Consider the following 10,567-nt stretch of genomic DNA (forward strand, 5'->3'; position numbering starts at 1 on the left):
CACAGCGTCAGTAGTTCGATTCCGCCAGGCCCTCCTTGGAAACTCTATAGGGCAGCTCTACTCTGTCCTGCAGGTTGCTATGAGTTGAAATCAACTCAATGGCAATGAGTTTTTTATAGGTAGAGTAGGTGGTATGAGAAACATGAAGGGATAATTTCTTCGAATTCATTGTTTGGGCTAATTTCATAGCAGTAAACATAGGCTCAGCAGGGTCTGGAAATTGTGCATGGCTAAACCAAGTCATAAATATGTGAGAAACAGGGGCAGAACCTTCTATAGCCAGTTACCCTGAGAGGGGAACAAGTCCAAGTCCAAAGCTCACGTCCTGTTTCTCCGTGGGAGAGGAGAGGTGAGTCACCAATATGGCGGTGCTGTCTTCTTTTTTCCCAAAACTATAGAGAAAGAGCAAAGACAAACCTTTCTAAATGTGGTTACACAAAGCCCTAGTTCCTTTTTCACACTTCTAGGGCAGTTGAGTGACTGGGGAAAACAAACAAACCAAAAAACATCATGTTCTCCAGCTCATATTCCAAGGAAAGGATTCAAACAGTGCTTAAGGCAATAGGAAAGGGATCCACACCCACTTGGGGAAGGAGCAGTTTCAGATAAAATGGCCCTGTTCAAGGACAAGTGAAAAAATCCTTGCAATAGGAGACCAGAAGAAGAATTAGCAAAAATTAATAAATAAATGAGTAAAATGAAATATGACATGAAAAATACAAATAGAGTAAAATTTGAAAGACGTTTTATTCAAGGAAATCGAAGAAAATTTTAGGTGCAGTTAATTTACACCCTTAAGGAGTACATAGACTTTATGGAATGAGAGATCTAATAGTATGCAACTGATTACATTGTTTTTAAAAAGCTGGAGGTGGTGGTTGTTGTGTGCCCTCGAGTAGACTCTGACTCATAGTGACCCCATGTGGCACAGTACAACTTTCCCATAGGGTTTTCTTGGCTATAGTCATTATGGAAGCAGATCGTCAGGTGGGTTCTAACCACAAACTTCCTTTAGCAGCCAAATGCTTAACCGTTAAACCACCAGGGCTTCTTAAAAAGTTGGTAGAGGTAAGAAAAGAAATTAAAGTAAAAAATAATACACTGTAAACCTTAAAATAAAGCATTATCTTCCAAAGACTGAAACTGACAACTAAAAATATTAAGTCAGTGCTTTGGAGTCAGCATTGAATATAAGCCAGAATGAAAATAACGCAGAACAGGAAAAGATGGAAGTATTCACCAGCACGGTAGCACGGGGAGAACAAACACTGGAGAGCAAAACATGACACTAGGAAGCACTATGAGTGGAATAAAAAATATATCCCAAGACTTAACAGAAGAAAACTTTCAATATTTGAAGGAATAGCTGATTTTCTAATCTGAAGGGCTCATCTGTTCCAGGAATCTTAGTAGGGAACAAAAGTCCCCAAAATATAGCCTAGGGAAGCAATTAGATTTCAAAGAAAAGGAAAAACATATTTTAATCAGGAGAGTTAGGTTAGCTAAATCAGGTTGACGTAAGGAAAAACAAAATGACAATCACCAGATGTCAACAATAAGATTGTAATAGAAATCTGAGAGCATCCCAGGGTAATAGTATTTCATTACCTGTTTTACCATGATTGGGGAGTGATTGAGGATTGTCAGTAGATTTGGTTTTGACAGCTAGCAGTTTGATCTTAATTACCAATATTGATGAAAAAATCCAAAACATTCTGCAGGATGATTTGCACATTTCTAGTAACTGCACAGAAGCAGTGTCTGCCCTCCTCTAACTTCACAAGAGGGAAGGAGAATCAAGAGCAACAGCCCAAGGCTGATTTCTATGAGGTGGGGTCAGACATATCTCCTCTGTCCAACCTCTTTACCAATTCTGACACCAACCATCCCTCCCACAGCACTCTCTACTTCTCTGCTGGGTTTGATAATTCATTGCAATGGCCACACAGAACTCACAGACAATACTCAAAATTATGGGATTTATTAGGGAAATAACAGGTTACAATTCAGCTTCAAGAACACTAGAGATACAGTTCTTCCATTAGGATAGCCTTTTCCTAGCTGTGCTCACAGGCATGCCTTCCTGGCCCTTGGCCCTTGCCCAAAGGCACTCAGCTTTCTCTCTCCATGAACGAGGAAGCCCACCATGCTGTCTCCTGCTGCCAGATCTCTGCTGCTGCTTCTTGCCATCTTTACGTTTACAGCTCGCTTTCTGTCTCCTGTGTCCAGGAGCTTCTTAGCGCAGGGATCTCAGGTCCAAAGAATGTGATGGTTCCTGGCTGTTCTTCCTTGGTGATGGTGGTATCTTCTCTTTTCCGCCTCTGGAATGACTCACCTCAAGCCCAGTGGGATGGAGTCCTGCCCAATCACTTAGGCGGGAGTTATAAGGCCATGTCTAGAAAGGTGACAAAGGAAAGTCATCTATCACACTGCTACATTGTTCTCTGATGTGTCTGTCGAGTTGCTTAAGGGGCTCTGTGGGCAGGGAGGGGTCCAAGCAGAAGGGATTCCATTAGAGAAGCACTACCTTAGTCTACCTTATATATTGGGCTCCCAGGAAAATTTGAAAATCAGTCAACTACATCATATTATTCCTTCTCAGCAATTTGCCCTTTGAAATATAAACCAGTCCTACTGGTTATCCTGCCCTGGGCACTTCCAGACTGAGACTATTGTTATCATTTGTCTGCAGCCTGATTTCCTCAGAATCTGCCCCAAATATTAGGCTGATTGGCCAGGGCCAGGCCTACATTTGTGTGGCTGATTAAATATCCCTTTTCCTCATTATTGGGGAGATTCTGCCTCTGAATACTGTGTAGCTCACAGACCTTTAGAGAGGATGCCTTGTGGATGTACCTAGGTTTCATACCTGGATGAATGACTCTATTCAAAATTGTAGAGAGGAGAATGGGGTTAGGCAATAGGCCCTGTCCATGGCTACAGTTCTGGCCCGTATTTTTGCTGAGGTCTTTAATGAAGTAATGCATGTCAAGCTGATCGATATGGGATGACTTGAAGCTGAAGAGATAGTGAATATCTTGGTTTGGACAAGAAAGAGGAACTTCATTCAAACTGCATGGAACAATGGGTGTGAACTACTTTCTTGTTATCATGGCCCCAAAATACTACTTTTCACAGTAGTGAAGTCCCAATTATTGTATGCATAAAATCAGGGACTATTTGCCATTTGCGAGGGACAAAGAAGAGATTTTCAGACTGCTAATATCCTCCCCAACTGTGAGATTCTAGTTCAATACGCACAGTTCTCTTGAAGAAGCAGGATCAGTGAATTCTGTCTTAAGATGGGAATAGATGCTCTTCTATGTTACTACTAACAAGGAATTAACAGGAAAAGTGTCAATAAGATGCCATAACCAAGGGCGTTGAATTGATCAATAGGAGGCTTTCAAGGGTTTTGTAGGATAATGCTTGGGTAGACTCATACCCAAACCCCTTGTCTGATTATCTGACCCTGGGCTGGTGGTGAAGTTATAGACCCAGGTAGGAAGACAGATCTTCTAAGAAACCAGAGGGAGAGTCAGAAAGAGAAAGGCATGATGAAGGGCTATGGCAATTAGGTAGCTGTAGTGCAGCTCACCATTGGCCTACTATTCATAAAAGGCATCTCTAGGCCTCTTGAAAACTGCCCACAAAGAAAGGCAGTCAATATTTCCAGTTTACAGATCAATGAAGATAGAGGTGCAGGAAATAGGATTTACATTTATTTAACTTTGATTATATGCCAGGTACCATAATAGGTCCCCCACACGTCTGTCAGTTTGTCATACATTGGGGGCTTTTGTGTTGCTGTGATGCTGAAAGCTATGCCACTGATGTTTGAACACCAGCAGGGTCACCTATGGTAGACAGGTTTCAGCTGAGCTTCCAGATTAAGACAGGCTAGGAAGAAAGACCTGGCAGTTTACTTCTGAAAGAATTAGCCAGTGAAAACCTTATGAATAACAGTGGTACATTGTCTGATATAGTGCCAGAAGATGAGTTCCCCAGGTTGGAAGGCACTCAAAACACGACTGGGGAAAAACTGCATCCTCAAAGTAGAGTTGACCTTAATGATGTTGATGGAGTAAAGCTTTTGGGACCTTCATTTGCTGATGTGGCATGACTCAAAATGAGAAGAAACAGCTGCAAATATCCATTAATAATTGGAACGTGGAATGTACAAAGTATGAATCCAGGAAAATTAAAAATCATCAAAAATGAAATAGAACTCATAAACATCAATATCCTAGATATTAGTGAGCTGAAATGGACTGATATTGGCCATTTTGAATCGGACAATCATATGGTCTACTATGCTGGGAATGACGACTTGAGGAATGATACTGCATTCTTCCTCGAAAAGAGCATTTCAAGATCTATCCTGAAGTACAACACTGTCAGTGATAGGATAATATTCATATGCCTACAGGGAAGACCGGTTAATATGACCACTACGTAAATCTACTGACCAACCACTAAGACCAAAGATGAAGAAACTGAAGGTTTTTACCAGCTTCTGCAGTCTGAAATTGATCGAACAAGCAATCAAGATGCATTGATTTTTACTGGTGATTGGAATGCGAAAGTTGGAAACAAAGAATAAGGATCAGTAGCTGGAAAATACAGCCTTGGTGATAGAAACGATGCTGGAGATCATGTAATAGAATTTTGTGAGACAAATGACTTCTTCAGTGCAAATAACTTTTTTTATCGACATAAACAGTGACTATACACATGGACCTTGCCAGATGGAATACACAGGAATCAAATTGACTATATCAGTGGAAAGAGACAATGGAAAAGCTCAATATCATAAGCCAGAACAAGGCTAAGGGCCAACTGTGGAACAGACCATCAATTGCTCATATACAAGTTCAAGTTGAAACTGAAGAAAATTAGAACAGGATCACAAGAGCCAAAGTACAACCTTGAGTATAGTCTACCTGAATTTAGAGACCATCTCAAGAATAGATTTGACATGTTGAACACTAAAACTCAAAGAGCGGATGAGTTGTGGAATGACATCAAGGACATCATACGTGAAGAAAGCAAGAGGTCATTAAAAGACAGGAAAGAAAGAAAAGACCAAAATGGTTGTCAGAAGAGACTCTGAAACTTGCTCTTGAACATTGAACAACTAAAGCAAAGGAAGAAATGGTGTAGTAAAAGAACTGAACAGAAGATTTCAAAGGGTGGCTTTAGAAGACAAAGTATCATAATGACATGTGCAAAGAGCCAAAGATAGAAAACCAAAAGGGAAGAACACACATGGCATTTCTCAAGCTGAAAGAACTGAAGAAAAAATTTGGGCCTCAAGTTGCAATACTGAAGGATTCTATGGGGGAAAATATTAAATGATGCAGGAAGCACCAAAAGAAGATGGAAGGAATACACAGAGTCATTATACCAAAAAGAATTGGTCACTGTTCAACCATTTCAAGAGGTGGCATACGATCAGGAACTGATGGTACTGGAGGAAGAAGTTTAAGATGCACTGAAGGCATTGGCGAAAAACAAGGCTCCAGGAACTGATGGAATACCAATTGAGATGTTTCAAAGAATGGATGCAGCGCTGGAGTTGCTCACTTGTCTATGCCAAGAAATATGGAAGACAGCTTCCTGGCCAACTGACTGGAAGAGACCCATATTTATGCCTGTTCCCAAGAAAGGTGATCCAACCGAATGTGGAAATCATCGAACAGTATCATTAATACCACATGCAAGCAAAATTTTGCTGAAGATCATTCAAAAGCAGCTGTAGCAGCATATTGGCAGGGAACTGCCAGAAATTCAGGCTGGATTCAGAAGAGGATGTGGAGCCAGGGATATCGTTGCTGATGTCGAATGGATCCTGGCTGAAAGCAGAGAATAGCAGAAGAATGTTTACCTGTGTTTTATTGACTACGCAAAGGCATTCAACTGTGAGGATTGTAACAAATTATGGACAACATTGCAAAGAATGGGAATTCCAGAACAGTTGATTGTGCTCATGAGGAACCTGTACATAGATCAAGAAGCAGTTGTTCAGACAGAACAAGGTGTCATGGATTGAACTATGTCCCCCCAAAAATGTATGTATTAACTTGGTTAGGCCATGTGTAGTTGTCCTCCATTTTGTGATTTTCCTATGTGTTATAAATCACAGTCTCTGCCTGTGGTTAAAAGGATTAGGGTGGGATGAAACACATTTGCTCAGGTCACCACCCTGATCCAATGTAAAGGGAGTTTCCCTGGGGTGTGGCCTGCATCACTTTTTTTTTTTTTTTAATTTTTATTGTGCTTTAAGTGAAAGTTTACAAATCAAGTCAGTCTCTCACACAAAAACTTATACACACCTTGCTATGTACTCCCAATTGTTCTCCCCCTAATAAGAGAGTCCACTTCTTCCCTCCACTCTCTCTTTTCGTGTCTATTTCGTCAGCTTCTAAGCCCCTCTACCCTCCCAACTCCCCTCCGGGGAGGAGATGCCAAGATAGTCTCAAGTGTCCACCTGCCTGCATCACCTTTTATTTCTCAAGAGAAAAATGACCACAGCCTTCAGTGTGGATTACACTTCAACATAAAGAAAACAAAAATCCTCACAACTGGACCAATAAGCAACGTCATGATAAACAGAGAAAAGAGTGAAGTTGTCAAGGATTTCATTTTACTTGGATCCACGATCAACACCCGTGGAAGCGGCAATGTGAAGAAATAAAAAGATGCATTGCGTTGGGCAAATCTGCTGCAAAGGACCTCTTTAAAGTGTTGAAAAGCAAAGATATCACCTTGAAGACTAAGGTGGGTGTCATGGATTGAATTATATCCCCCCAAAAATGTGTGTATCAGTTTGACTGGGCCATGATTCCCTGTATTGTTTGATTTTCCTACATGCTGTAAATTCCACCTCTATAAGGTTAATGAGGGAGGGTGGGCAGCAGTTGTGTTAGTGAGGCAGGACTCAACCTACAAGATTGGATTGTGTCTTGAGGCAATCTCTTGCAACATAAAAGAAAGAAGCAAGCAGAGAGACAAAGGGACATCCTACCACCAAGAAAGCAACACCAGGAGGAGAGCGTGTCCTTTGGACCCAGGGTCCCTGCGCCTGAGAAGCTCATTGACCATGGGAAGATTGAGGGCAAAGGCTTTCTTCCAGAGCCGACAGAGAAAGAAAGCCTTCCCCTGGGGCTGATGCTCTGAATTTGGACTTTTAGCCTACTTTACTATGAAGAAATAAGCTTCTCTTTGTTAAAGCTATCCACTTATGGTACTTCTGTTATGGCGGCACTAGATGACTAAGACAGTGTGCCTGACCCAAGCCATGGTATTTTCAATTGCATCATATGCATTCAAAAGCTCGACAATGAATAAGGAAGACCATAGAAGAATTGACACTTTTGAATCATGGTGGTGAAGAATATTGAATATACCATAGGCTGCCAAAAGAATGAACAAATCTGTCTTGGAAGAAGTACAACCAGAATGCTCCTTAGAAGCAAGGACGGCGAGACTGCATCTTATGTATTTTGGACATGTTGTCAGGAGGAATCAGCCCCTGGAGAAGGACATCAAGCTTGGTAAAGTACGGGGTCAGTGAAAAAGAGGAAGACGCTCAACGAGATGGATTGACACAGTGGCTGCAACAATGGGCTCGAGAGTAACAATGATTATGTGCATGGCACAGGATGGGAAAGTGTTTCATTCTGTGGTAAATAGGGTTGCTATGAGTTGGAACCGACTCGACGGTGCCTAACAACAACAACAGTAGATATGTTTTCTTATTTATGTTGTTGTTAGGTGCTGTTGAGTTGGTTCCGACTCATAGAGACCCTGTGTACAACAGAAGGAAACGCTGCCATCCTCACAATAGTTGCTATGTTTGAGTCCATTATTGCGGCCATTGTGTCAATCCACCTCACCGAGGGTCTTCCTCTTTTTTGCTCATACTTTACCTTACCAAACATGATGTCCTTCTCCAGGGACTGGTCCCTTCTAATAACATGTCCAAAGTACGTGAGATGAAGTCTTGCCATCCTCACTTCCAAGGAGCACTCTGGCTGTACTTCTTCCAAGACAGACTTGTTCACTCTTCTGGCAGTTCATGGTATATTCAATATTCTTCACCACCACCATGATTCAAAGGCATCAATTTTTCTTCAATCTTCCTTATTCATTGTCCAGGTTTCTCACGCATATGAGGCAGTTGAAAATATCATGGCTTGGGTTAGGTGCACCTTAGTCCTCAAAGTGACATTTTGTTTTTCAACACTTCAAAGAGGTCTTTTGCAGCAGATTTGCCCAATGCAATATATCATTTGATTTCATGACTGCTGCTTCCATGGGCATTGATTATGGATCCAAGTAAAACGAAATCCTTGACAACTTCAACAATTTCTCCGTTTATCATGATATTGCTTATTGCTCCAGTTGTGAGGTTTGTTTTCCTTATGTTCAGGTATAATCCATATGGAAGGCTGTAGTCTTTGATCTTAATCAGTAAGTGCTTCAAGTCCTCTTATTTATAGGAGAGAGATACCCCTTGTATTTTTGTCTTCATTTGACAGATAAGGAAATTGAGACTCAGCAAAATGAAGTGAAATTTACCAGGAGCCGGAGACAGTAAGTAGCAAAGCTTGAACCCTGGTTTTTTTCATTTTGGAATCAAATGTTATCTAGATTCAAGTTTCTAGATATAGATTCTAGATTCAAATCATTGTGTGGCTTGAATGAAGGGCACACATGGAAAGCTCAATGCCCACTTGTGGAATGGCAGAGCGTAAAGGGATCGTTTAGTTCAAGAGTCACAAACTCAGCTATCTACACAGTTCAGGCAGGTGGTATATGCTAGAGAGGTGGGCCTAAGGAAGTCCAGTAGGAAGTGATGGGTACTGTGATGAACTGGAGACCATGTGCCACGCGCTAGGGAGTGACTGTTGCTCAGCTCCAAATCGACCAACAAAGCAAACAGGTTATCTGCAGGCTGGGTGTGACTCCTGGGTCACCACTCCTCAGCCTCTGGTTTGGGGTCTTTCTCTTTGTTATCACGTAGTTTCCATCTTTCTTTTAATTTGATTCTCACGACATTTCCATGAGGTAATATTATGCTTATACTGCCATTTAATTAATGAAAACAACTGGGATTGGGATAGATTAAGTGGCTGCCCAAGATGTCATGTATAGTACCATGCTGGCCAATTGCTTAGTGACGATAATCACAACCTCCCTCCCCCACGTGTGCCCACCGTTTTCAAAAAATGACTGTGTGAGGTCAATAGATAAAGCACCTACTGTGTGTTGGGTAGCCCATGTCACCAACCTGTTCACTAGAATTCACGTTTCATAATTCCCCATTCATCTGCAGCAGAGAAACCATCAGGCCTAGCACCTTCTGGAAGAGGTTCAGAAAGAAGAAAGATGGGCACTCATACTCTTTGGTTGGAAGTGTTGGAATCTTCAAGGAAAAGCAAACAGAATCCTTAATGCATGGCAGCTCTTAAAACTGGCCTTCAGGATCATTATTCAGACAGGGCTTGTCATTTCTGTTTCTATTTACAGTAGTAGTCAGCAAATTACGTCCTTTGGGCCAAATTCAGCCTTTGGCCTGTTTTTGTAAATAAAGTTTTATTGGAACATAGCCATACCCGTGCATTTGTGATTGCCTTTGGCTGCTTTTACAGTACAACGGCAGAGTAGAATAACTGTGACAGAAACTGTATGGTCTGCAAAGCCTAAAATATTTACTACCTGTAATATTTACTATCTGTAAAACTTTATGGAAAAGTTTGCCAACCCCTGGTTTATTGTGTTTTTCAGTTCACTTTAACACTTTTTATTGGAATTTCCCACTTTCCCAAAGCTCAAGGATGAATATTAATTTTATCGTTGGGTTTTCAAACTTTTTGGCAAGTTAGTTATTTGTAGACATAAATATTCTGGCACAGTTTCTAGCACATGTGAGCTATATGTCTATTCACCATACAGATGGAATAATTTCTAGGGTTTCACACCCTTTTTATAAGACTTGCCTGTAGCTGTGGGGGAGGGGTGAGGTTTTGCTTTCTCTCTACAAATTCCAACTCAGGGAAGAGAATAGGAGAGCTGTGGGGTCCAGGGGGCTGTTTTCTTTGCTGTTACTATTGGTTGACTCATTAAGAATTTGCTAGGATTGGGGAGCAGGTGTCCAGACAAGAATGTATCTTTGACTTTATTTTGTAGAAGCCCTGAGGTCTGAAAATATCAGGTTAAAGCAGAAGGCTTAGGATTATTTCCAGTGTTGCAAAAAGCCCAACGTGAGTTTCCCTTTTCAATAGTGAAAGCCAAAGAACTGATGTTTATTTCCATTTTTTTTGCCCCAGTTTGCACGATGCTCTCGGTGAAATAAATGCGTTTTCGTGGCACCTGTGTTGATCCTAATGGTTGACGTATTTACAGTCTTCTGTTTTGGGTCGTAAATTTTCACTTGTATTTACATTACTCTACTTTTTTATTTTATTTTATTTTGATTTCCATGTTCTCATTTGTGCTGCACAGTCACTTCAAGCACTTAGTGGGAAGAAGTGGGACATGAATGCATACAAATAAATATTCA

Source organism: Loxodonta africana, chromosome 7, assembly GCF_030014295.1.
Source record: "Loxodonta africana isolate mLoxAfr1 chromosome 7, mLoxAfr1.hap2, whole genome shotgun sequence".
NCBI lineage: Eukaryota > Metazoa > Chordata > Mammalia > Proboscidea > Elephantidae > Loxodonta > Loxodonta africana.